The sequence below is a fragment of the Podarcis melisellensis genome, assembly GCF_964234715.1.
Source record: "Podarcis melisellensis genome assembly, chromosome: 4".
NCBI classification, from domain to species: domain Eukaryota; kingdom Metazoa; phylum Chordata; class Lepidosauria; order Squamata; family Lacertidae; genus Podarcis; species Podarcis melisellensis.
Window position 1 is genome coordinate 37,936,528 of NC_138531.1, and position 27,853 is coordinate 37,964,380.

Sequence of the window (27,853 nt, forward strand, 5' to 3'; positions counted from 1 at the left end):
CAAGAGACAGAACATTTCAAACTGCTATGTGGCATTATTCAATATCAAGTGAAAAAATTACAATTATTTGGTGCATAAATGGTGTCCTAACAGAAAATCGAACCATGACATTATACAACTAGGAAGTAATTTCAAAGCTGCTACCTGCTACCTTAAAAAAGCATAAAGTGGGAAGTAGGGAAGATATGAGTACTGATCACTATATCTTGCTACCACATTGTAAATTATGCCCCAGTGTTTGAAAAATGCTATTAAGTAGGGCAGCAATATGTTTGTCTACAAATATCAGCTTTTAGGTTGAATACAACCCTAGATTAGGAATGGGGAGGAAATTTGGTTCAGTTCCCCATTAAAAGTGAATAGACCTAATTCACACTTCCTAGAACAGTTTGAGAAGTGATACACTCATCCTTTGAAACCTGCATTTCTCCAAATTTTGCAATGCAGTTTTCCAACCAAGTAATGTGTACACGAAAGCATATACTTGGCATAAAGTGTGCACAGACACACATATATTAGTGAAGACAACATATAAAACATATTATGGTATATCAGAGAAAACTGATTTGCAGAAAGGAGTACAATATTATAGGCAAAATTTCACAGAAAAGTGTGTACAATAGGAGAAAACTGCACTAAAATGCTAATGTATTTTCATGAGGACCCTTTAAAAAAAGAATTCGCAAACTGGTGTGGAGAACTGAATTTAAGTTTGGACAAGATGGAAAACAGAGAAATGAGGTTTATGAGATTCACCCATCCCTACTCTAGATTTAATACCACTCTGTTTTACAGTCCTTCCTCCTGAGATTTCTTTTCCTGCACCCTGTAGCAAGAATAGTGTGCCTAGCCAGAATTTTAAGTTCTATTGATTGCAAAAGGAGAGTTAAGCACATTCTACTGAAATCTATACAGTAGTTACCTCTGGTTTATGCCATCCATATGGGCGTAACCTACCTTGCAGGATTGTTGTGAGAATAAAGTCAAGTACACCATCCTTAGCTCAATGGAGGAAGGGTGTGGTACAAAAATAAACAAGAACAAAGGCATTGCCTTGCTGAATTATAGTGAAGTGACAAGTGCATAAAAGGGCAAAATTAGTACAAGCAGTGCTGAGAACAGATCAAGTCTCCAGCATTGCTGTCTGGGCAGGATTGTGAACTGGAAGCACAGATCCCTACTTTGCAGAATGAGCAGGAGGTCCCCAGGGTTGGCTTACTAAATTTTGAAATGACAGAAGAGATTCCTGCATTTCAGGGGGTTGGGCTAGATGACCCTTAGTGTCCTTTCCAACTCTAAGATTCTATGATTTTAAGTACAGTTGTACCTTGGAAGTCAAACAGAATCCGCTCCGGAAGTCTGTTCAACTTCCAAAACATTCAAAAAACCAAATTGAGGCTTCTGATTGGTTGCAGGAAGCTTCTGCTGCCAATCAGAAGCCGCGGAAGCCCCGTCGGACATTTGGGTTCCAAAAGAACGTTTGCAAACCAGAACAATAACTTCCGGGTTTGTGGCATTCGGGAGCCAAAATGTCCGAGTTCCAGGGCGTTCGGGATCCAAGGTACGACTGTATTTCCATCTAAAAAGTGCCCCCTGCAATACTCATTCTGTTCAGAGTATAAAATTAACTAACTGCAGCTTTCCCATAAAGAGCAATAGCTACAAAGTAAAGAGGTTCACAGCCTGGCACATAAACAAAAAATCCCAACCAGTCATATGTTAAAGCTCAGTCTGTCATATCAAAGGGATTTTCTCTCCCTTCAGCCTTGCCTCATGTTTAGACAACTATAAAGACGGTGCCTCAAGTGCCTACATGAACTCAGGAGGTCTGTTGGGACATGGCACCAGAATGCTTCATTTTCTTTTTGCTAGGGCAGCTTTCAACAATAGCGCTGCATTTCATATTTCACAAAGATTAAGTCGGAAATCAGAGAACCAAATGCCTTGTGATCAGAAATCAATTTATAAAACTAGATTTTAATTCTGCTCCACAGATTATATTGCAAGTTGAAAGCTGCCTTTCTATCAGAAGTATTCAAAAATATTAATGTTTTAGTACTTAGATGAATCTTTTTTTAAAATATATATTACCCCAAGGCTTATGGAGGAAAGCTATAGGGTTAGCACAGTTTAAGAAACTGCATTCCCATAATACTCTGTATTATGGCTAGTTGCCTTCCTCAGAATGAATATAATAATAATATTCTTGTGACCTTAATTCCTTCTGAGACAGATCAGGCTGTTATATTGTTTTTTTCTACAGCTACCGCTTTAGGCAAAGTGGTCAGGAAAATGCTGGTATTAAGGTACATTACAGTACAGTATCCGGTCTCCCTAAAGCACAACATAAAATATGGCTCTCTGTATCGGCCCGCATTATTTCTCATTAAAATCACAATTATCATCTTCATTTATCAATATTGTATGGATATTGCATGCCTTAAGTAAAGGTAAAGGGACCCCTGACCATTAGGTCTAGTCGTGACCGACTCTGGGCTTGCGGCGCTCATCTCGCTTTACTGGCTGAGGGAGCCGGCGTACAGCTTCCGGGTCATGTGGCCAGCATGACTAAGCCGCTTCTGGTGAACCAGAGCAGCGCACGGAAGTGCCGTTTACCTTCCTGCCGGAGCGGTACCTATTTATCTACTTGCACTTTGACATGCTTTCGAATTGCTAGGTTGGCAGGAGCAGGGACCGAGCAACGGAGCTCACCCCATCACGAGGATTCGAACCGCCGACCTTCTGATCGGCAAGTCTTAGGCTCTGTGGTTTAACCCACAGCACCACCCGTGTCCCTATTGCATGCCTTAGATGCACATATTTTGGCTTATAAGCAGTATACAAATTATTATTTTTTAATCATCTATTACTTTACCACCCAGGCTCCGCCCACCAGCTTGCCCCTGTTAGGGCACATTCAAACTTCAGGAGGGCAACCAGTCAGGGAGGTGCCCCAATGGCCAGCTGCCATGGCAAAGTCATTTTCTCCCCCTGGGGGTGTGAGGGGCTGCCGCACTGGGCCACAGCCTCTGCCCACCTCTGGACCAGGTAAGCAGCCATTCTCATACCCCTGGTCAGATATAGGTGTTTTCTTATGACTCTATAGTCTTAAACCCAGAGAACTGCAGCTAACAGTTAAAGGGACTCACAGGAACTTGCAAAAGAGGAAGCAACAAGTAATTCACACTTCATTGTTTCACCAGTACAGTGTAAGCTACAAGAGAGGAAGGCACACATTCCATGAAGGGAGATGCCCAAACTCCAGAGGTGGAAAAACTCCATCTTTCGCACATTATTGCAAAAAATGAGAAAGGAGAAAGTGTATCAGATCTTGCCATTTTGAACAACTCACAAAAGAGTGCAAAGTTTCTGTCCTATATAGATGTAGGAACTGGAGAAAATAACTATAGTTCCAAAAAAAAAACCCCCACTGAAATAATTACTGTTTTTTCAATCATCTTAATTTCTAGCACACTTAAGACACCTAGTGGCTAAACATTTGTCAGACATTGCACCAGAATGACCAAAGTTACTTCTAGATATGGCTCTGTACATAAATGGCAAAGCATTATTCCTACTATAATTTCATTAATATCCCACCTTCATTAAAATATATACAAGAAATAAATTCTAAAGGATACCGCATGCAATAAAGCACATTTTAAAAATGAACTATAACAATAAAGCAACCAGTTTTGACAAAAGCTGTTAAAATAAATAGCAACAGATACATAATGAGAGTCCTTTTTGCCCGCCTAAAATCAGACAGCAAGAAGAGCCAAGAAATATTTCTACAGAAGCTATGCAAGGTTCCTGGATGCCACAACAGAAGAGGCTCTTTCATGGCTACTTACTTGCATTTCATAAGACCTAGTGGTACCCAAAGCAGTGCCCTTGTAGGGTAACTGAAGTCCCACACAGTTACCTATGGAGGAATGCAATTGCTAGGATATTCTGGTCCCGAACTATTTCAGGTTTTAAAAGTGTGAGAGCAAGCACACTGACCTGAACCTAGAAGAAAACTAGAAATTGGTGAAGCTGAGAAAACACTGGTGTTATATGGCCTGAACAGGCAGCTTCCATCATTACCACCCCAGCTGTGTGCTACCGTAATTCAGCTGAAGCTTCCAGACAATTTTCAGAGGCAGCTCCACACAAGGCCCATTGCATTAAACTAAAAGTCTGGGTTTTCTTTCAGGACAGGATACATTTTGAGTATAAGATGATTCGTAAAAAAAAAAATCAGCTTGCGGCCGCTGACATTATAACTGAGCATCCAGGTCTTGGAAGTTAAGAAACCCCCATTTCCAACCTTGTTTCTTCAGGAGGAGTGCAGAAAAAGGCTGAATACCTCATTCAGAATCATCACAACCCTCAATCAACATTTGATCAGAGGTTTTTACAATTAAGCAGGATACAAATTCTGTTAAATATATGCAATGCTTGTCATGTCTGAATTACACTTCAGCTTGTTTACCAGTCCAAGCCACCAGCAGACTCCACTGCAACTACACACAATCCTGTGGACAGGGACGCTTGGAGTTGTAGTCCAATACATCTAGAGAACAACAGGTTTTCTACCATTGTTGCACTGAGACAAAGGGGTATACCTAACACTGTCCACTCAGCACACCTAATTTTTGCCACTCCACCCTAGCTACTGTAGCCTTCTGTGCCATGTTCTAGAGCAGGAGTTAGCAACCTTTTTCAGCCATGGGGGGCCGGACTATATTTTTTTGGGGGGGGAATGAACAAATTCCTATGTCCCACAAATAACCTAGAGATACATTTTAAATAAAAGCACACATTCTACTCATGATTCCTGGATGATTCTACTCATGATTCTACATACTGATTCCTGGACCATCCACGGGCCGAATTTAAAAGGCAATTGGGCCGTATCTGGCCCCTGGGCCTTAGATTGCCTACCCCTGTTCTAGAGACTCTGCAACCCTCAGTAGGGTATCACCTTCCACAAATAGAACTGCTTTCCACTAACGCAAAGACATCATTGGATACAACCACGAGTGATTATGGCATGTTGTGAGGTCATGCTCATGTTTCCTGTGAAGCCAAGATCCTTAAGATGTTGAAGATCCTCCATTCCAGGTGAATATGTCCACGCTGGCTTCCAGTTAGTCTAACAAAGCATGATTTATCAACATTTCTCTTTAGCCACTAATACAAATTGGATTGTTTAATATGGGTTTGTATTATTTTATTGTATTTGGTGTCAATTTCATTGGAAAGGTATTTGCACTGTTGTGCACTGCCATGGAATCATTGATGAAGGATTGTATAAAAATGTCTTACATAAATAAAACATTTTACATTAATCATTTTGGAGCACAATAAAAACCGACCCAGAAATGCTTGAAGTACATTTACAGTTAGGAAACTTCTAGTTCTCAGGTTCCAGATTTTTTACTGCCGACAAATTCCATTGTAATAAATGGCATTGTACAAACATAAAGAGGTTGAAATCAGAAACACATTACTGAGCATAGTTATTATATTTGGTGGTCAGCAATCCATCAGCTTTGCGTGTAATCCCAATATTACTTTCATATACTGCCCTAGACAAAAGTTTCATTTATTTTATTTGTGCAATGCCTATGAATGCACATCAATTGGAGGGGGGCATTGACATAAATGATAGCCAGTCACAATTTCATTTCAATTCCGAAGACAACTAAGTCATACCGCTCCTCTGCAGAAACTCTTAAAAGAAAGCACATTAATTCATTCATTCTGAATTGCAGCAGTTTGTTAATGCTAGATATATATATATTTATGAGTGTGACTTAGATTAATAAACACATTTAAATTGCTCTTGTCCTTTATTCTGAATTTTTATTTTAAACTCCAAAGATATCATGAAGCTCCCAGTTCTATTGCCTAGTTATTATATAGGCATTCATAGATAGAAAAATACTTAGTGGTAAGAAAGGGAACATTGTGACAACACTAATACTACCAACTGCTTAACAGATACTACTTTTCAGGAATATTAACACTGTATTTTCTTTTCTCAGCACTTCATGAAATCAAAGCCTACAATACAGGTAATGTGGTTCTTCAAGGCTTATAATTAATTCTTAGAGAGAAAGAAAAACTGTATCACACTATTAAAAGCCCTGCACCTGTTTTGGAATAGTTTTTTGTATGCCACTTGGTGCTCTAGAATACGCCTGTTTCAAAAGAAAACAGTTTAAGAATCCCTTTCACTCACAACTCTCCAGACACATCAGTCAGTCTACTGTGATGAAATAGTTGCTACTTGTTTTTTCTGCATGCAAGTACTAGGAAATGCTGTGCAGCAGAAAAAGGACACCAATGCGTGTTCTCCAAGACTGGGATTTTTACTTTTCTCCAGATTTAAGGAAAATCCCCTTGGAATTCCAAACCGAAAGATGCAATGTGCTAATCATTGTTTTTGTCCGGCAATTTCACATCTTCTCCTCCTCTCCTCTCCTCCCCTCCCCCCTCCCTTCAGATTCCACATCCAAGATAAGAAAGTTTGTTGTCTCTTTGGAAAAGAAAGTGCAGCATAATTAGAAGCGCATGGGGTGTCGGATAAGCCAGAACAACTGATTGCCCACACAGCTGGTGCTGAGCACAACTACTGGAGATATTTATAACACACACACACAAGCCATTTTAGGAGATTTTTTATTTTTTAAAAAATCAAAAATCACAGCTGCAAAGAACTAGACAATCTGATATTTCCCTCCTCTACTTTGAAAACAAAGATACTACACAAAGCTCAAATATCTTACCTCTTCCTCCATTATTCTTTTGTGCTAGTTGATTCTATTTTCCAGAAGTTCTGTTGTAAAAACTTGATAGGGGTTCTTGTGTGTGTGTTCCTGGTCTGTGTTGTTTCTCTTAGGACCAGCTGAACGGTTTTGTAGTCAGTTTGATTCAGGAAGCTGTGCTCTGTCCAGCCTACCAATCACTCCCACTTTGCAGGGTGTGGGCTGCCTGCTTACTTGTCTCTCTAGGCAGCTTAAACACCAGCCGGGCTGATTTAAGTCTAACAGGTTTCCTTATATACATAACTGTAAATTGCATTCCTGGAAGAAGACAGAGAAGAATAGGTAACTTAAAACTATTTTCAGTTAACTCAAGAAATGCCAAATGAGTTAATAAAATGCAATTTGCTTGGAAGCCACTACAAAATGGGTAAAACTTTGAAAGCGTGCCTTTGAAAGCGTACTGCATTACATTAAACATTAGAGTACACCCACTGAAATAAAGTAAGTCCATTGATTTCAATGGGTCTCCTTGATGAGTAAAACTACTATTGATTACCTACAGAAATTAAACAAATGTGCCTCTTTCAATAAATAGTTTTCAGTTAGTAGGGGAGATGACATTCTGATATAAAGCAGCCACTACAAAAAAAGTTTTTTTATTAAAAAAAACTTCAAAACTAATTTTCTTTTGGGTTATGTGTAATTAAACGCCCTTGTAAGTGTTAAGACCACATCCTGCACCACCTTCCCCCACTCCAATCCTTCCTCTGCTATTTTGGTCCCCCCCCCCATTTTTAAACCTTGCTTTTTTAACTTACAGCCAACCAGAAGTCTGGCATATGAACTGCAGCTACAATGTGTGGGTTTCAGCACATTGTATCATTGTATTACACCCTGAAGCACCTCAATGTAAAACTTGGGTGAATTTCTGCAAAAACTGAAGTCCACCATGATGTGTAGAGAAATTGCCCAATCCATGTAGGAAGCTATTGTACATGAATATGACAGGAGATTAATATTTCACCAGATGTAGCATTCAGCCATTTAAAGTGCCTTTCATGAGACTGCTGTAGTACTTGGGTAGGCAAACTAAGGCCCTGGGACCGTATCCGGCCCAATTGCATTCTAAATCTGGCCCGTGGAAAGTCTGGGAATCAGCGTGTTTTTACATGAGTAGAATGTGTCCTTTTATTTAAAATGCTTCTCTGGGTTATTTGTGGGGCATAGGATTTTTTTTTTGGTGTGTGTGTGTTTTCAAAATATAGTCCGGCCCCCCACAAGGTCTGAGGGACAGGGGACTGAAAAAGTTTGCTGACCCCTGCTGTAGTGTGTGCCCTACTCTTGTCCTCCATCTACCCTTTCTCCCCCCTCCCCCCATGGATATTTGGGTGACTTAGATTAGTGAAAGATTGATTCAAGCCTTGCCCCAGGCAAGTCACTATCTACAGGCTTCAGTTGTCCATCTACTCTGTAGGAGAGAACAACCATTGTACACTCAAAGGAAACAGCATAGTGGGTGAAATGCTGGCAATGAGAGAACAGCTGGAGGAGGTATGTTGATGGGAACATCTTGGGGGGAAAGTTGAGAGTGCCCAGAGGTCAGCCTCTCTTTCTACTGCAGCATTAGCCCATGACTCAGGAGATGCACCAGTGACAGAGACATGTTCTGACATGTGGTGACCTAAAAGGACCAGCGAAGCCTCTCTGTGCAAACGTTTCTCTCTTACTGCCTCTGTTCTCTTCTCAAGTGGGAATATATCAAATCTCAATATCAACGCTTTATGATGTACTTCACCCAAACACTATCTTTAGTATATTTTCATGGATGCTATACTTAGCTATCATTTCCTCTTCCTCAAAGATATTAATATTTGGCTTTCACGGTGCAGGAGGAGACAAGGCTAAGCTTCTGAAATAAAACCCCCCTTCAAATAAATAAATAATCAATGCCATATATATATATATATATATATATATATATATATATATATATGATGAAGGAAACAATAGAAGAGGAAGTTGAAGCTTGACCAGGGAATGCATTATCTGCACAAACACATTACTCTGCATTAAAGAAGAGTCAGTTTAGATTAGATAGAGAAAAGCTTCCTAATCAGAACAACAAGGCAGTGATGGAATACCATGCCAAAAGAAGCCACAGACAGAACGGAAATGCTAACAGAAAGATTAGATAGTGCATTAAAAAAAAGGAGGCGGACACCAGATAAACCTTTGTTTTTTAACTTCATGCATGCACACACAGTCTTCTCGGTGTTCGTTCCTCATTGTTGTTAATTAAATGACGGGTCCAGTCCTAAAACCACATACTTCACTCTGTCAGAAGTCCTTAGTTAGAAGGTTCACTGAGTTAAATTTCTTTATAACATCTATCACATACAATAAACAAGTTCTCCCAAATGGGCTGGAACGTCTCTCAGATAATGTCACATTCAGAGATTTTATTTCTGCCACATCCCACCATCAAACAAGAATGTGGGAAACCTTAACAAATTAGCCCGTAGACTTATTTATTTATAGAATAAAAAATCCCCAGTCTTTCTGTCTATGAACTGGAGCAGAAAGGAGTCTGATTTCAGGCCATCTACAACTAGCATTTTTAGCTGTTACACACACACACACACATACACACATATAAATCAACTGCTTGTTTGATCAAGAAGGGTGGAAGGCATTGTTTCTGCACTCATTAATGGTGACGGGCAGACCAGACACATCCTGTCGACAATGGGTACTTGGGAGAATTAATTGATTTCAGGTATCCAGCAGATGCTCTGATTTAATTATTCTGAAGGCAACCCAACCTGAATCAGATGCAGTCTAGGCCCAGTTGTGTCCCCAATGATGTCATCTGAACTGTGAAATGGTCCAGTGCCTTCCCATCAAGTTTAGAGCCCTTCATCACCATCTCTCTCTCTCTCTCTCTCTCTCTCTCTCTCTCTCTCTCTCTCTCTCTCTCTCTCTCTCTCGCACACACACACACACACACACACACACACACACCCTTTGTATTAGTTACCGGAGATGATGGGCATATGCAACATGCAACTGAACACCAGTGTACAAAGCCTTCTTTGTGTAATGGGAGCCTCCTCATTTCCCCACTTCTCATTACTTTCTGGAGGGAGGAACAATCCTTTCTGGTAATGCCAAGGCTGCAGGTTCAATCCCCGTATGGGGAAGCTGCAGGAGGTTGGACTAGATGATCCTCAAGGTCCTTTCCAACTCTGCAATTCTATGATTCCATGAGGTGGAGTTTGGGTATCCAGATCCATTTTGATCATGTGGCCTTGCCAAAACAAGTCCAAATGAAGATAGAACACAACTACTTTAGAAAATGATCAAGAAAGTCTGAAACAATGCAGCTACTTAAGAACATGACTCATTCCCAAAATATAATATTGTTCTTGAATCTTCCCACCACACTTCCCATCCTCTCTTGCCGCACCAGTGTGGCGCACCACACCCTATGAGAACCACTGAATTAGTTGGACAAGGATACAATGGTTATTCATCTATGGCAAGAAAGAAAGAAAGAAAGAAAGAAAGAAAGAAAGAAAGAAAGAAAGAGAACAAATCAGGCCAATCTATCCTCAGGCAACCTGTGTCCACTGCTCATCCCGTAGACTTAATCTCAATGTAAATGATCTGAACAGTACAAGTGATGTGCATAATACAGTTGCACAATTAAAGCCATCATAAAAACATTCTGTGACAGCATACAAAGACAACATCTAATATCCAACATACCAACGCTATGTGAAAGACAGTGTTGTCTTGTAAGTCAAGCAATTAGCAGGATCAAGCAACACCAAGACAATAAAATTTTCCTACCAGTTGCTGCGTGCATCATGCACATCAAATTTTATTGTTTGTCTTGTGACCAGAAGCAAAGCCGATCTCTACAATCCATAAGACAGTATTTCTGTTCAGTGTTGCCTTACTCTGTTATTATTAAATGGGCAAATAAAGCAATTTGTAACATAGGTGCCAACACACTGGGACCCTGGGTGTCTGAGGACCCACAAAATTCCCCATGAAGGGGCCAGGCCCTCTCAAATTTCGGTTCCAGGCACCCATGGTCGTGGGGCCCAGTTGGCACTCCTGATTTGGAATAAGTTAGTTCTGAAAAGTACGATCCCATAAAATACGGTAAATCGCCACAGTTTCTTATGACTTCTTCAGCACCGTGTCATGGTGTGTGGGGTTCAGTTTTAGAAAGACTGCAAATAGGCAAGTCAACAACCTGCAGTTACAGGTCATAGAGCTTGCCCCCACTAGAATTATTTTTGTGGAGATCTATGCTTGAGTTGCTGGTAATCTTAAGTATAAAGGACTATACTTGAGCTTGCCAATAAAAATGAAAGCACTACCGGTGGGAACTCAGTTCAAGAAACAGGGAACACTTCAGGCAGTCATATCTATTCCTACATAAAAGTTTCATTTCTAATCCCATTTTTTTAACACCTCCTTATTTCATGCACAAAAAGCGAAGGATTAAATAAAATTACTTCCTTTTAATCAGAGTAGATTGGGCTTCGTGACCTGAACAGGTTTATGCTTGTATGCAAACATTTTACTGTCAGCACCATATGCCTCAGGCTTTGAGAACAGACAATACCCATGGAAAGTTGGGTAAGCTATCCTGAGAAAATCTGAAGCAGAAACAAGGAAGGGTTAGTTTGGTAGCAGAACTGACCTTAATAAAGCTAAGGGTACACACCCACCTCTTCCTTCCGCTACACATTTTGCTTGAACAGTAGAGAAAAGCAGAAAGCAGATCTTCACCAGTAAAGGAAAATATTATACCTCAGGAAATTTAGAAATCCAAGTGTATACATGTATAGTTAACTATTCTAAAGCCTTAATCAGCAATAGGTTATATTGGAGTGAATTTGAAGAAGAACAAAGGTTAGCACCACTAATTAATCCTTTAAAGTGGACTATTAGCAGGTCCCATGGTCACTGCAATATTCTCTCCAGACACTTGTCTTCCTTTGGGAGATACAACTGGAGGTCTTGATTTAGACTCTAGGGGAATTCCAGATACTGCTCCTATCCCCAACAACTGAATCATAAGGAACCTTCTTTGAAATTAGGTAGTACGAAGATCAATGACCTTCAGAAACATAATCCAGAGCTGAATTTTAGTCTGTGTTTCCTATACTTTCAGCAGAGTATCCTGTTTAACTTTTGCCATGAAAAAAGAAGAATAAAAGACTGGTGATAGAACAAGCTATGATGTGTAATTATATGTTGTTCAAATGCTTCATGGTTTGTTCCCAAAGGATATTTGAGCTGCAATATTTTTTTTTTCTTGGTTTCCATGGGACGGACCTCAAATCCTAAAGAATCCTAGTCAAGATATATGTCATACTTGAGGCTTCTGATTATTTCCAGAAAGGGAAAAGGCAATTTCAACTTTTCAAGAACTGCAATCATATTTTCCATCAGAAGGGAAGATGGACTATAAGGAATAGGAGTTGGTTATTTGTGAAGTTAATGGTCCGGCATACTGACTGGGGTGGAGTTTTAGTTTGTGAAAGGGCATGAAAAGGGATTTTGTTTGAAGCATAGGATTTCCAACCTAGCTAAACTGGCTGTGTTAGAATGATGCAAACATATCATCTTGAGCTATCCAAATATATTTCACCCAACTGACCATAGCCCAACCACTGTTTTGGTCACCTCCAGATTGGATTAGTGCACTGTGCTCTATGTGAGGCTGCCCTTGAGACTGACCTGGAAGTTCCAGCCATTGCATAATGTGGCAGCTCAATTGTTTGCTGCTATGAATGGAACCACTGTAATTCATTGCCTCCAGTACCCATCCTGCTCAGTCAGTTCTGGAGGATACAATGGCCAAGTTTCAAACAACTGCTGTAAGAGTATAGCAGGGTCACACTCATCAGTCCCTCTCCTGATACAGGTTACTAATCAGGGAAGCCAAGGCCAATTCAGTCAATCAGCGTCACCCACCATGACTTGCAGTTTGTACAACTTTCCACTTACTCCAGGCCTTCCACTGTCTTTGTACACATTCCAGACTCAATGTTAGTCACTTGAATCTGAATCCTCATAAGGCTTTAGTAACAATAGTTGACAAGTACAGAAATATACTATCATTTAAACATTAAAAAGAGTTTGAATCTCAGTATGCTTGCATATGTGAACGTTTCTAGAGACCGGTAATTGCCTAAAGTAGGACTAAGTTGCAATCACTTGGATCAAGGATCCCTGAAGACCAAGTATGCTTCAAAAATCCTTCAGCACAAGAAAGCTGGTTTTCTGTCTCTGTATCCCACAATTATAAGGCAAGAGTTCCACCCACCACATGCTTCCGTAGACACAGAGTTGGTCCATCTTCTTCTAAAAGAATACATTGGCTGGCTTCAGAAACCACTACTGGGTGGGGTGGATGTTGTCTTCCATTTGCCCAGGAATAGATGTCAGCTTTTTGGCTTGAAAACTTTCTCAGTGTTTCCTCCAAGCATTTCTGCTTGAGGGCCTTCTAAATTCCACTTGGCCCAGTTTAGGGTTTGCTGTTTTGTGTCAATGCATCAATGCAGTATACGTCAGCAGAGCAATGACTGAATGCAAAACGTTTCTCCTCACAGACTTAGTTCACAGCTACATTAAATACCTTCCCCTATTTCTTAGTTCATCAGCTTTTAAAACTATCTCTGTGACTTTCTCTCCTCTTGTCTCCTACTTCCAAACTTATTGAACCATAGCCCTAATTTGTAATGGCCCACTGGACCATGGGGGAAAACGTTTGTCCTACCAGTCCTAACTGCTGTCATCTATCTCTAGAACTATTTAACACATGACTTCAAAATTTACACCTAAAAATCATATTGCTTTCTCTTCCAGAATGAGAGATAAAACTTTATGGTTAGACTTGAGTCGCCTTGTGTGGTTACTGGATGAGCATTTGAAAACTCCTCTTTGATTAGCCTTTTCCTTCCCACATCTACCTCTGGTGAGTGAAGAAGGAAGTGGTGGTCGCGATCTTAGTAAACACCCACCTACAATGTCATTGGGAACGTGTGAATATACCCCTGGTTTATAACAAACTATTCTTCCATTCATGACATAGGTCTGTAGAATTTATTCCTTTTTCTCTTTGCTCAAGCGTATGTACATTTAAGTAATTGTGATTTTTAAAAAATGGAATTTAGGTGAATTATTTCCCCCCCCTCTCTCTCTCTCTCTCACACACACACACACACACTCATTGTATTGTGAATTCATATATGCAGAATTTTTAAGTTCTTATATAATCTGACAACCCAAGAAATTTGTAGCTTATACAACATGCCACATATGAGCCTACTAAAATCTGACTAAAAGACGAGGGGTGGGGAGAGGAAAGAATGTTAGTGGAAAGGAATGATATACATGCTTAATTTTCTGTGACATCTAAACAAGTGGATACAGAGCCGTGTGTGAATTTTACTTCTACATAGCACATTTTCTATTATTGAAAATGTATATTCTGATTTCCTTCCTTTTTTTCTCTCTTAAAAATAAACAGAGCACTTTTCCTTCCTGCAACTCTATTAAATTCCAGATATTTACCTCAACTCAGAACAATGAATGGAGAATTAAACAAAAGCATTAAGTGGGAAGGAAAGCAGTAAGAAAAGAAAGGCAGCTTTATAATTCAAGGAAAGGGAAAGTCTCAGGTTTCTTTCTTTGTTTTGAATGCGAGATTAATCACCTAAAGAATGAATGCATATGTTTAATTAGGAATATCACATTGTTGATTACCACCACAGAAAACCCAAACACCCTGACCTAGATTCTTTACAATGTATATCAGCATGAGGCTGCTGACTTTAGTGGAGGAGGCATGCAGATTTAGAAGTGTGTGTGTGTGTGTGTGTGTGTGTGTGTGTCAGCCTTCCAGGTAAGTCAGCAAAGTTTTAAGTCTTTGCCATTATTGTTTATTGCAGCCTTGCAAAATTGAAAAGCTAATCTGCACTCTAATGTGACAAGAAGCCCTCATGGATTTATGCACGCAATGCATTTCCTGACTTTTCTAAGCACAGCCACAGCATTGGCATGAGTTAGCCATGCAACAATCCTCAGCCCTGTGATTTCTTACAAAAGAAAATGCACATAGTTTTCCCAGTTATGAAGCAAAATATGATTTCTTTCTATGTTTTCATAATGGCTCTGTGGCAGAGAGAAGATTGACAGGTGTAGGTATTCTCTTCACCTTGTTGGAGCCACCAAAAACAAAGAGTGCCAAATCATTCTTCCTGACAATGCACAGCACAGAGTAGTGGCGTTTCTCAGGTTAGTTCACACAAACAGTTTGTTTTCTTCATTGTAGAGAATATGCTGAAACTACAAACTACAACTAGTAATTTGGCCTGAAGCACCAGTCTCCTGAGGTTTTGTAGGTGTTCAAACCTTTAGATCAAAGAAATGGAATGGAGTAAAGAGGCAAAGGTGAGGGAAAATGGCAGACCCCCCACACTCCTACATTCACTTGTAGTAACAACTCTTGAGCAGCCTAAAATAAGTATGTCTCTGGATCATGGTCCCATGTGTGAACAAGAAAATCTAGAAGTTACTTCATTGGGTTGTTGGAATCAGCGGCGGAGCAAGCCGATCGGGCGTCTGGGGTGGTGTGCATGCCCTGCACTCAGGGGCGGGGCCAGCCAGCCACAGGGCAGGGCAAGCTGGGGCAGGATGCTCCATGGGGCCTCCAAGGAGTCTGCCTGCCTCCTCCCACTCAGCCGCCCTACAGCTGAGGGGGAGGCGGTGGGCGGACTGTTTGGGCAGCACAGAGCCTGAGGGTGCCCAATCCACCGTGTCACTCCCAGGATAGATGTGTGGCTCAGGCGCACTGCAGGCCCCGCATTGAGTGCCTCCCACCCACCCCCAGTGGTGACACCCAGGGCAGTCCACCCCCACCGCACCCCCTTCCTCCGCCCCTGGTTGGAATGATGAAACTGCTTTGCACACTGGAAGGTAGTAAGGAAATTTATTGGGTGAGGTTATGCCCTCTTACCTGCTTAGGAAAGAAATAGCTGAATAAAATAAGCAGAAGAAACTGCCTCATCAGTAAGGATGCTACACTGCCTAGAAGCTGGTCTCTAGGGTTTCAGACAGGCAGGTATTCCCAGCAACAAATTATGGCACCTGAGGAAGACCCCAAAATGGCACACACACCCCTGAACCAGGAAAGAAAGGGAATAAATGTTGATATCAGGATCTGCTGCCCTGGTGCACCTTGTCTCATGAGTGGGCCTGCCCTAATCCTACCACTGAGGACCTTCCCTCAATTTGAGTACTTTCTCTTTTTAGGCTATTTAGGACCTGAACCACATTTCTGGTATGGGTAGAACAGTATTTTGATTTTTCAGTCTGACACATACGACAAGCCAAGAAGCCACAGAAGCAAGACATGCAATGCTTGAAAGGCTTAGAGGGAGCCTGCCACGAGGAGACATTTTGATGGCTGGGGAGACCTATCAGTGTCACTTGGGAGATGCCCTTTGCTGAGGTGAAGACGAACCATTAAAGAGGCACCACCACTTTAAAACTGCCTCCAAGGAAATAATGCTATATATAGTGACAGGAGAAGGAGAAAGCAGGAGAATTGTCTTACACAGAGACCGGAAGAAAACAGTCTGTTCCACAGTGACCTTGGGAGTAGCTACACTTCACTCAAATTCTATTGAAGTGGATGAGAGTATCGTTTGGTGCCTACTCAGTGTCCCAATACAAGTTCCCAGGAGACTCCTGCAAGAACAAAATGATGCTTAGGGATGAAACATCATGGCAAGGATGACTTGCCATCTTATGTGGCCAGTCTAGTTTTAACAAAAGCACACAGTATAATGCAATCCGAATAAAGAGCCCGGAAAAGCTATATGTAAAGAAAAAGAAATCAAGTGGAATGAAATTGTTGTGAGCATGAGAATACATCAGTTGTGCCAAAACAGAGCTCATAGTAACCCAGCAGTGTCTCTTCAAAATTAATGTCCCTTCTGCATGATTTATTATATTGTCAAAAGCTGCCAATATACAAAAAGGAAAGGAAAGGGCCAGGACTGTGATCCAAAGTAGATTATAAATGCTATTTTAATCCATGAAAAGATTTGACCTATCAATCTTGTGCATAAAGAACAAATTAAATTTCTTGGAGAGCACAGCTTAATGCGCCTTGCAGTTCTGAAAATGAGGGGAAACAGTGCATGAGGGGAAGCTTGCTCATGAGGAACATTTAACTAGTACATGCTTGTGGATATTATATGAATTGCTAAAGCAGTTTGTAATTAAACATACATAGAAATAACTATCAACTGGCAAACTGCCTCTGACAGTTATGTTATATGGTCGAAGGTCTTATTATATATTCTGGACACCATCCTCCTCAAAGTCTCAGATGATATGAGGAAGCCGATGGAAGGTGCAGAACAGATGGAGAGACTGTATGCCCAACAGGTGTACGAAAGGCTTAGTTCATTCAGAATTAATACAGTGGGGAGAGGGTGGAATGATACAAGCAGGGTAGTCTGTTGCAGCAAAAATGGGCTGAGGTCCACTTCTTAAATGCATGAAATGTTATCCTTAATTAGTAGACATGCATGTACACAAACACAAACATGGTGGGGGATGGAGAGGAGTAAGGTCAGAAGGCAACATTTTTTAAAAAAGTGATAACAACAACAACAGCAGCAGCAACAAAAACAATAATAATAATAAATTTTATTTATACCCCACCCTCCCTAGCCAAGACCGGGCTCAGGGAGGCTAACACCAAATATAAAAACAATTGATTGAAATACAGCTTTAAAAACAAGATTAAAATACAACATTAAAACATTGAAATGCAGCCACATTTCAGTTATAGTGACAATTGACAAAGTACTGTTTGTATTATTCCCAACATCCCTGTAACAAGAATTATCATGTATAATGAGATTAAAACCCATGGTCTAGAGGTCTACATTGTATGCAATATTCTCCAAGTTGTTTTTTAATCCAAAAAAAGACTGCAAAGGAGGCTCCATTTTCTAGACTTCATATGACTGCCTCATTAGAATTTCTTAATATGTTGTCAGCAATATGCTTGCAACACACAGCTCTACTTCTCTTTTGCACCTGCGGGTGTGGCAGTGGATGTTCTGTACCATTGTCTTGCCCTGGTAATGAACTGGTTGAGAGCCAATAAACTGAAGCTTAACCCAGTTAAGACTGATGCACTGCTAGTGGACGGTTCCCTAGACTGGATGGAGGGAGGTTGCCTTCTTTTTGATTGGGTTGCGTTCCCTCTGAAGGAGTAGGTACGCACCTTGGAGTAACGTCTGGATACATTGCTGTATCCAGCAATTGCGATTTTGAGGCTCAAGTGACCTCAGTAGCACAGAGAGTGCCTTCCATCATCTTGAGCTGGTGGCCCAGCTGCACCACTGTCTGGACAGGGATAGCCTAACTTCTGTAATCCATGCTCTGGTAGCCTCTAGGTTAAATTACCACAACACGTTATACAAAGAGCTGCCTCTGAAACTTCTGGAAACTTCCGCTGGTGCTGTATTCAGGGGCTAGGTTATTCACCAGGGCAAGACAGTTTGAACATATAAGGTAAATTCTGGCCTGACTTTACTGGCTGCCAATTAGTTTCCAGGCCCAACTCAAAGTGCTGTTTTTAACCTATAAAGCCTTAAACAGCTCAGGACCACAATATCTCAAAGACTGCATCTCTCCATATGGACCAACATGGACCCTGCAATCATCATCTGAGGACCTTCCTGAGACCCCTCCATGAGAGTTTCGGGGGGGGGGGGAGAACACGAGAACTGGCCTTTTCTAGAGTGGCTCCCCATTTGTGGAATGTTCTCCCCAGGGAGGCTCACCTGACACCTTCATTACATATCTTTGGGTGCCAGACAAAACCATTCCTCTTCTTCCTTGGCAAATTAAACAATCTATTGGTTTTTTGGGTATTGTTTTTTTGTGTGTGTGTTATTATGGTGGGTATTGGTTTTTTTTGTGTGTTATTATGGTATATATATATATATATATATATATATATATATATATTGTAAACAGCCCTATGATTCTCAATGAAGGGTGATGCTTTTGGAAGGTAGGTCTTGCGGAAGCCTTGAGAATTGTCTGGTTAACTTTATGAAAAATTATGTATCCTTGAGTTCATCACCTGCAGCTCTAAGGGCCCAAGTCACTACAGAGGAAGGTAATTACATTATTAGGAATCACGTCATGTGTTTTTAAAAATTAAATGCAGAGCCTAGTGAGCCAATGTTATTAAAAGTTCAGCAATTTATTATCACAATCCCAGCCACAATCTGCGGAATGCCACCCCGCCCCAGCAATTAACTTTTTAAAAGAGAGGAGAACACCCAATGCTAATCATGTTATTAATACCACATATATTTAGACCCTTAAGCTTCATTTGCTGCTTTTGGCATCCCTTTATTCTCTACCTCTTAGCTTTCCAAAGGCATCTAGATCATCAATCACTTCTGCAACTTTCAAAATCCACTACAAACAGACCCATAGTTAATCCGCTGCTCTCAGTGGGCATTTGCCTAAGGAGGCAATGAATCCAGAATATACAAGAAAATAAGCTAAGAGGATCAACATTTTAATACAGTACTATTTGCCTACCTGTGTTTATGCTTAAGAACATAAGAAGTGCCTGCTGGATCAGGCCAATGGCCCATGGAGTCCAGTGGCCAACCTGATGCCCAGACCAGCAAGCAGGATATGAGCTCAAGAGTGCTCTCCACTCCTGTGGCTTCCGGCAACTGGTATTCAGAAATAATGTTGCCTTTAACTGTGGAATCAGAGCATAGCCATCATGGCAAGCCATCCATGTCATTATGGCTAACACTGCCTCCTGTGGGAGCAAGTTCCATAGTTAAATTATGGGCTGCATGAAGAAGTATTTATTTATTTATCTGTCCTGAATCTTCCAACATTCAACTTCATTGGAAGTCTATGAATTCTAGTATTATGAGAGAGGGAGAAGAACTATCCACTTTCTCTATTCCATACATAACTTTATAAACAGACAGAGGGCCTTCTCGGTAGTAACACCCTCCCTTCAGATGTGAAGGAAATAAGTAGCTATCCTATCTTTAAAAGACATCTGAAGGCAGCCCTGTTCAGGGAAGTTTTTAATATTTAACTCTGTATTGTTTTTAATACTTGATTGGGAGCCGCCAAGAGTGGCTGGGGAAACTCAGCCAGATGGGTGGGGTATAAATAATAAATTATTATTATTAATAAATTATTATTATTATTATTATTATTATTATTATTATTATTATTATTATTAACAGACTGAAAATAGATTCATCCACTCTTAACCATTTCTCCACGTGCTACTAGCCCTAACATATGGAGGAATAGCTAGTCCTAACCACACTCAAACTGCTTCTTGTTATTATTTATAATTTGTAGTAAAAACAACCCGGCATAATATGCAATAAAACTGGCCCAAATACTTCAGTTCACTTGACCAACATCCCTTGACAGATCAGTTCCAAGCTGCTGATGCCTGAGTGACAGGAGACTGCTGATCTCGACGAACAACTTAAACTCCTGTTTTCCCATGAAGACTTGAACGTGCTTGGGAAAAAGTTAGGGCGCACAGGGAAGCCACAATCTGGCAAAGGTCTTGACAGGCATTTCATAGCACAATGAACAGAATAATACAGCTGCCTCTGTCTTCCTGTTACTTTTATTCAAGCAGTTCAAGTTTTTGGAAGCAAGTGGAAATTAACAGTAACTTGTAAAACAACAAAATGTGTAGCAGAATTATATACTAAAATGTCTCTTTCTTTCAAGAACCTGTTGATTTCTGCTTCATTGTTACAAGTAGTACAGGGCACAAACAAATAGATTTAACAAAATAAGTAACTTCTATTTTCTTTTTTCTTTTTAATGCTGCTTTTTCCTTCATTAAGAACAACGCCGATTAAGAACAACACGAATATATTTCTCAACTTCGGTGCCTTTCCGCAGTAGAACATTTGCAGTACTTAGCATTATATTTAGCAATAGGACGTGTTAAAAACCAAATTTTTACCAGGAACTGAATCATGGAATTATTGAAGTGCAAGTACTAATAGTTAACCATACTTTAATTATAGCAGCCCTAATCATTAATCTTGTCCAATTTTATGGCTGAACAATATGCCCATTTATCACATTAAATTACCATGCCAATTATTTCACTGTGGCAATTAAATAGTTGCATACAGGGAGAAAAATACTACCCCCTCCAAAATAAATGCTCCAATCCAGTGAAAGACAATAACCAGCAATATCAGAAGTGCTTGTAGTTTCTCCTTACCCAAAATGGGTTTGAAGGGATGGAATGGGGTTTTGTGCATCCACTTCATCAGCTCTGATGGTGCCAACTATGTGGCATTCATCTGCAGTGAGCCTAGTTGTCCTCTTTTCTTGTTTTAGTTGCCTAAAGCCACTGTGTACAGTTGCTGAAGCTACTGTGTACATCTGGCCTAGTATTTCATGCAAGGTGACATGGGGAGGGGGCAAGAATCACAGTGAGGTGAATGAAAGTAAAAAAGGCAAGGAAGGCGATAGGGAGAGTAAAAGGCAATACCATAAAATGAAAGAAAGTGGAAGAAAGGGTGGAGAAAAAGAAAGGGTAGAAATATCTGAGAACGTGAAGAAGCAGAGAGGAAAAGGTAAGGGGTGGGGCCAAGGGTGGACCAAGAGTGTGGTTTGAGGAAGAAAGATGGGGGCAGTGCCCAGTGCCCAAGAATCTCCATAAAGCTGGTGCTGGGCTTGGTTGGAACTCATGAAACTGACTGGTCTAATTAAAAATCCACAAAAAATATGAAACAACTGTGTAGAGAGGGGATATGGCAATCAGATATTTGGTAGGGGAGGTAAGGCAAGAGGCTGGCAGAGCTGAGTTCATGATGTTGTGAGCATGTGAATAAGCCAAGGAAATAAAAATAAGGAAGCAAAGGAAAAATCTTAATTTTGTAGTTTAAAGTATAGAGAAAATCTTCACTGATGAAATTTGCAACTGACTGTGCCTCCGTATGTCTACTCTGTGTTTTGCCTTCTGTATGATCAATTATTTAATTATTTATTAATAAAAAGAACTTGTAAATCATAGGCAATATGCACAGTATATTTGTGATGGTTCACTTCACAAATGCAAATCACCACTTGATATGCATTAATCAAACGCTGAATCTGCATGTCTAAACAAGTTACAAAATACTGAAGTACTTGTGTTCACTTTTTACCCCACCTGCGTCTCCTCTGGCTTAGTCTCTTGACTTGTCTTCTACATTTAGGTTAGACTAATAAATACCACAATCCAGCCTGGTTTGAACGCATTACTACCTCGGCCTTGATTGAAACAGAACTTTATGGTCATGCAAGCAGCTTTTCAAAGTGCAAATCAGACTTTTGTTTGAACTTTTTATAGTTACATGTAAAACACAGAGCAGTTCAAAAGTATTGGAATTCTGTAATTTTCTATAAGCACTCAAGCAGGTTTGTGGTTTAAAGTTATTAGAGCACAATTTATTTTTTAGGACAGCTTCAGTCTTCCATACTGAAATTTCATTTCTTATGGTCAAAGACTATGCTTGGCTTGTTGTTAACTAATTCATAGATGGGTGCAAATGTAGAAGCAGAAATAGAAAACCAACAATTTAAATGGTTTCTGGTAGAAAATAATGATCAAGTGTTTCAATTATTTTTCTGCCAAGGCTAAATGAAAAATTATTCAATTATACATTGTTGAACATGATAGAAGAAGACTTGTACAGAATGATTCACATAAAACAAATTGCAACAGCAGACAGACACTTCTTCAGAAACGGAAATATATATATGATGAAGGTATTAACGATTCACAAGCACATATAAGTGTGGCCTGGAAAATAAATAAATGGATTAAAACCTGAAAATGGTGAGAAGACCCTCCCTGGAGCATGAAAAGGACTTCAATGAGGGGGAGGAAGCCCTAAAGAGACCAGAGGTGCAGCTGATGCATGGGGCAGCACAGCAGCAGCTTTCCTGCGCATCCTCCAACCAGCCCCAGCACTTCAACTTTAGTTAAAGAGATGGTTGTGTGGAGAGAAGGTGGCAGCAAGAGCTGGAAAACAAGACAAAATGGGTTTTTAGAGACTTTTTAGAGGGTGCTTCCCACTTAACGCAATTTTCACTTATGCGTGCAGGGGCCTAGAATGTAACCCCTGCGTAAGTGGGGAGACACGGGTACACACTTTCCCTGCACACAACCCTGGTGAACCCTGCACATCTCAGTACAGCTGAAGTGGTAGGGACCACCCAAATGGACATGCATTCCCTATTCCATGTGAATCAGAAGGCCATTTGGTTAGGAAACTAATTTTGGGTCATTCCCTAGAGTAATTTCTTAAATCTGGTTTCAATATCATTTCCAAACCAAGGTGCTAGATTAACATAAGATTATTAATATTGCATTTTCTCTCTACACTCATAAAATGAGCATCTGTGGTTTCAATTTTGCAGGTGTCTGATACTGCCTATCAAAGCCTTTAAAAACAAACATCAGCATAAAGTAATTTCTCGGACCTCTCCGAGAAGTGGCCCAGGCAAGATATTGCTGTTGTTCATCAGAATCCCCGACAGTTTTGTTTTAACATAAGGATCTTTTGCTTCCATAGTGTTAGAAAGTTAGCTATCTTGAGGGAAAGTGTGTGTGAGAGAAACTGAGGCTGTATACACAGCTGTGTTCAGTGCTGGATTTACGTATAAGCTAAACAAGCTATAGCTTAGGGCCCCACTCTCTTGGGGGCCCCCAAAAAATGTAAAGGAAAAAAACAACTGGATGTATATTTCCAAAATATAAGATAAAAAACAAATAAAATAGAACCTACATACAGCAACAGGGTTTTGTGTTGTGTAGGTCCATAAATTACCATATAGCTTATATTCAACACAAAAAACAGTGACAATTTGTTGTTGACAAAGGACAGCTGGACATATAAAGGGCCCCTTTACCTTCAGTAGCTTAGGGCCTCATCAAACCTAAATCCGGCCCTGGCTGTGTTGCTCCAGCAGGTTCCCACCACTAGAGTTTGAAGCAGAGGCTACATGACATTAGCCACAATCTGCAGGTAACTGCTTGAGGAACGCTGCTATCTGATGTGCTTTCCTGCAAATCAGTTTCCATCCAATTGGAAAGCAGAAGCCATGGTTAAGCTGAGGTGTGTATAGTTCAGGCAGCCATTGTGCATGCGCAGAAGGCAACTTCAGTGAATTGGAATTTGAAGCAGGCAAAGAAATTGGGGGATGGGTCTCAGGTGGAGACATCCCTACCTGCTCTCTGGTCTGCAGAGCAATGTACGAATGCAACTTAAAACACAATGGGAAGTAGGGGAAAATTTAGTCTGGATTTAGAACATGTACAATTTCCCACATATATCAGATCTATCGGTTCCTTCGTACTTCTCCCTGCATTACAGGTGTTCTTATTCACCTTACTAAAATGCTCCCAAAAGGCAACAATGATGCATTCATACTTCTAGGTAACTCAGAAAAGATCTCTTTTGTGCTATTTTTTACTGATGTGCAAATATGTATATTGGTAAAATGCCATACAAAAAAGGGATTGCGCTGCAATCGGTGACGTGCCCAATAAGATCACGGCGTGATTGCTTCTGTTTTGCAGTGTTTAATTCTTGCAGCTCTGTGCATCGGGAATGCAGAAGGAGGAAGAGACAAAGGAACAGAAGCTGCTGAAAATAGATCGCATTCTGAATAAAGTTTAGAGATTCTTTAAAGGCAACAATGAAAGATTCCTAATGTATCGTTTTCCTAAAGCGTCATTTCAGAAACAAGAATTACAAATCCAAAATTTGGGGAAGTTCAGAGGAGGGGAATTTTAGAAGGAAAATATCTGTTACACAGATCTCTGTAGGGCACTTCACAGAAATGTTGAGTAGCTCCCATTTCCACAGCATGAAACATTTGTCTGAAAGAGGAATGCCTGCAAAGGCACATGATACCATCACCTTGATAAAGCTTACTAAGTCTGGGTCTGGTCAGTGTCTGGATGAATATTTGCCTGGGAACCTCATGTACACAGAGACTTGGGTTCTATGCTGAAGGAAAGGCAGGATATAACAAAACAAGCAAATGCTGGCCAATTACTGCATCTGGAAAAGCAATCCTAGTTTGTCCATACATGTGCCTCACCTCCAAATGCTACAGAATAAGCATGGTGTTGGTGATGACACATTGTGCTAATATATTGGGTGACAGGTTTTTCAATCAGTGGAGACATCCATTTTTTTTTCTGCCTGCAGCTCCACATACCAACCATTGTGAAGGCATCAGATGTTCATTTTGAGAAGATAAAGCATCGTTTCTATTGTTTTCTATAAAATGCATTTTCTCTTCTTCTAAGTGATTTAAGATGATACTACAGTTTTCAAACAAACAGTTTCCTTTATTAAAAGTTATTTATTATGCCTTACCTCTGATTAAGAGCATTATGTTTCTACCACCAGAACTGCAAGGTTTCAAAGAATTGAATTTGGCTTGTTACTGGAAAAACATATTTATTTTCTTACTAATTTTTAGAACAGTCTACTTACAAAATGGTGGACTGTCTCATGTGATTGTTGCAATTAATTTAAAGCAGATTTTCAAGTTTGCTGTGTTCTGATAGGATGGGTATCTTGATTACTGATAAGAGGATATTTTGTCTTTCTATGTATCAATATAGGGTTGCCATATTTCCAAAGGTGAAAATCTGGACACAAATGTCATTGACATTTTTTGCAAAATCTCAAAATATATATATATAAAAAATTAAGTCTTTGAGCTATCTTTAAGGAAATTCGGCAAAATCAAGACTTCCAACATGGGTTGCCATGATTCTCCCAGAAATTCAAGTGATTTCCACCCAGACACTGCTTCCAACTGACATATTCCAGCTATGTGGGAAATTATAGGCCTCCTAGCAGACTAGAATTTGTGTGTGTGTGTGTAATCCTATCTTCTAATTTTGTGATCTTCCGATTAATTATTTAAATACCCACAGTACTCTGCAGTGGATTGAGTCAACACCTCTAAATGAGAGAGACTGTAAATCTGAATTTGACATTTCTGTACAATTATAGTTTTTAATGATTGAAGTTTCTACAGATGTGCAAACTAGGAACATTCCTGAAGAGTTTTGTCAGACTTCATACAGCTGATGGTTTTCTCTTAGCTATACCTGGAAAAGGGTAAACTTTCATTCTCACTGTGCCTCTGTGCTCAAAGGATGTATTTACCAAGGGCATCAAAAAGAGGCATCTGTATCCCCCATGGCATTAACAGGCACTGACTACAAAGATTTTCTTTTTCAAGCCATCCACAATGGATTTTTGCTTTCACATCAGTAGAATCTGAGGCAAGGTTATTTAGCTCATTATAGAAACTACTACAAAATCAGCCCTAATCTTTGACAGCAGATGCCTTCTGTCTTTGGACCAGATGCTAGATATACAGTAATCACTTTTGGAGGCTATTTTAACTGCATGCTAAGTCATTTGGCAACCACCTCCTTTTGTTTGAAGAGCAGCTGGCACAGGGCAAACAGACAGAGCATCTATTTGAGCAAACAGGGAACGTGCTATTGTAAAATGAGAATTATAGATAACTGTTTTCTAGATTATAGGCTCCAAATAGTTGCACCACAGCAAGAAAGATGCTATATTAAACTTACCTCGAGTAAACTTTGGTTTCAAACATTAGAATGTGGACAAATATGTCCAGCACATGTAATTATTTTGGAGAATTTGACACAAGAAAGGAAAGTTAGACATGCATGCTCTTTTGATGACAGCAAATGCGTGGTGTGACATAATTTTGTCAGCAAAGGCAAGAAATAGCCAAATCTGCTTTACTTGCCAAGCAAAAGATGCATTTTTAGCCAAGGTGACACAGGATAATATTTGCCTTATAGGATTGAGCTACCTGCTATGTTGTTTATTTATTTATGGCATTTGGAAGGTAAACGGCGTTTCCATGTGCTGCTCTGGTTCACCAGAAGCGGCTTAGTCATGCTGGCCACATGACCCAGAAGCTGTCTGTGGACAAATGCCGGCTCCCTCGGCCTATAGAGCGAGATGAGTGCGCAACCCCAGAGTCGGTCACGACTGGACCTAATGGTCAGGGGTCCCTTTACCTTTACCTATGCTGCCCCATAACATAAATCGCCACAACATTAAGGAAATATTTGCACAAACAGCCATATGACAATAAAAATAATACTTCAGTCAACTTTTTCTGTACAAGGAAAGAATAATAGTAGGGGTGTGTGCTGGTGGGAGGGAAGGGTCAAGCAAGAATTCATGTCATTAATGCACTGTCACCTCAGTCAGCATAGTCTAGATACAAAACTCAATGGAGAGAAAGAAGGGGTTGCTTCCAAAATTGACCTGATCAGAGAAAGGTTTTTGATCTAGCAGAACTCTCCAGCAATAGAAAACAGGGAGGTGATTCTCACCATCTCTTTCACTATTCTTATTTCATTCCTACTTTTCCGTTCCCATGGAGGATGAGGGTGGATATAAATGACCATTGGAGGAAAGTTGAGTGTTCTCTCTCTCTCTCTCTCTCTCTCTCTCTCTCTCTCTCTCTCTGTGTGTGTGTGTGTGTGAGAGAGAGAGAGAGAGAGAGAGAGAGAATGAGGGAGATGTGTAGGAGGAAAACACTAGCCTTTCCCTGGCTGAAATGTCTTTCATCCGTGGAAAACGAAAACCTACCAATATTTATGAGAGGTGGAGGCCAAACATAGCAGCCATTTCTTGGTCAGAGAACTGCATTGCAAAATTCGCAGAGGCATGAATTCTGAAGAGTGGCTGTGTTCCAGTTCATGCATTGTCTCAGAAAGTGAAAATTAGGTGGCTTCGCCTTGAGATGCTGAATCTCATCTCTCCCCCTAGCATGCTATATGTGTGAAACTAAAGGCGTTTGCTGGCTGGCCACAGGGGACAGAAACCAGCAAAGAATTAGATGGACCTTCCTTCCCATCTTATGTTCTCCCTTTTGTTATTACG

The 27,853-nt window shown here is 40.3% G+C and overlaps 1 protein-coding gene across 1 annotated transcript in view; it reads right to left on the reverse strand.

Annotated features, from left to right (window-relative positions):
* Window positions 1-27,853, reverse strand: part of MID1 (midline 1) — a 261,649-nt gene that overhangs the window by 189,486 nt on the left and 44,310 nt on the right. The window contains exon 3 of the mRNA XM_081907604.1: window positions 6,780-7,076. The gene's annotated coding sequence lies outside the window, so the exon portion shown is untranslated. The remainder of the gene's footprint in view (window positions 1-6,779; window positions 7,077-27,853) is intronic.